The sequence below is a fragment of the Cebus imitator genome, unplaced genomic scaffold (genome assembly GCF_001604975.1).
Source record: "Cebus imitator isolate Cc_AM_T3 unplaced genomic scaffold, Cebus_imitator-1.0 Scaffold9, whole genome shotgun sequence".
NCBI classification, from domain to species: domain Eukaryota; kingdom Metazoa; phylum Chordata; class Mammalia; order Primates; family Cebidae; genus Cebus; species Cebus imitator.
Window position 1 is genome coordinate 11094636 of NW_016107324.1, and position 1378 is coordinate 11096013.

General features: G+C 43.5%; 1 protein-coding gene across 15 annotated transcripts in view; it reads right to left on the reverse strand.

Moving 5' to 3' along the window:
- Positions 1–1378, reverse strand: part of SLC28A2 (solute carrier family 28 member 2) — a 76617-nt gene that overhangs the window by 35768 nt on the left and 39471 nt on the right. The gene's annotated exons all lie outside the window — the stretch shown is intronic.

Here is a 1378-nt window from a genome sequence, read left to right on the forward strand (position 1 = left end):
AAAAAAAAAAAAAAAAAAAAAAAAAGGATTGAGTGTCTGACCCTCACTTTAATGGTTCTGTGAACATACCCGAGATGTATCTGGATCAAGCAAGGCTCTGGGTTGATCCAGACAGGTACAAATGCCTGGCGTTCGCTGCTTGAGATATGCACTCTTAAGCCTGGACCAGAATTAGATGAACTATTTTGAGACACAGGGCTAAGGAAAGCAACACTCACCTAAGACTTAGCCACACAATGCATATCCCACTACTAGATGACAATCTCATAATCAGACAGTAATCAGGCATCAAGACTAGAACAATGTAGACAGGTGTTTAACAGAAGAGGAAAAGGTAAATTGGAAGGGAATTATTTCCCCCTTAAATTAAATTGGCTACCAAATACATGAATTAAATGACTACCTCAGAATATAATTGCCTTTAAAAAGGGACACACTGAGCTATATTTATTATAATATATTCCAAGATTCATTCATTCCTTCCTTCCTTCCTTCCTTCCTTCCTTCCTTCCTTCCATCCTTCCTTCCTTCCTTTCTTTCCTTACCTTCTTTTTTTCTTTCTACAGGACCTCCCCCTGTCATCCATACCAGAGTGCAATGGTACCATCACAGCTTACTGTAGCCTCTATTTGGGTTCAAGCAGTCCTCCCACCTCAGCCTCCTGAGTAGCTAGGACTACAGGCATACGTGCAAACATGCCCAGCTAATTTTTAAATTATTTGTAGAGACAGAATCTCACTATGTTGGCCCCAGGCTGCTCTCAAACTCCTATAACAAGCAATTCTCCTGCATTGGCCTTCAAGTGTTGGGATTATAGGCGTGAGCCACCACATCCAGCCTGAGACCCATTTCTAACTTGGATCTTCCAAACTTGGGATCTGCTAGTCATCCCTGTGCCCCTGCACTCAAGGACAATTCCACTTTCCTCATATTATTCCTCCACCCGTCACCCCCATCCAGCAGTATCTCCAACAGTCTAAACAGATCTATGTCTGCTTCAAAGACCCACTCCTTTAACATTTGTACTTGCAGATTTAAATCCAACACTTTATACTACTCTCCCTTACTTTCTATCTGCCTTATGTGCCTGCTGCTTTTATTTGTTTTAATTTCTTGTGCTTCCATTGAAGACAACTAATGAGCAGCCTAATTTCAAAAAGTGTCTTCGCCGGGCACGGTGGCTCACGCCTGTAATCCCAGCACTTTGGGAGGCCAAGGCGGGTGGATCACGAGGTCGAGAGATTGAGACCATCCTGGTCAACATAGTGAAACCCCGTCTCTACTAAAAATACAAAAAATCAGCTGGGCATGGTGGCACGTGCCTGTAATCCCAGCTACTCAGGAGGCTGAGGCAGGAGAATTGCCTGAACCCAGGAGG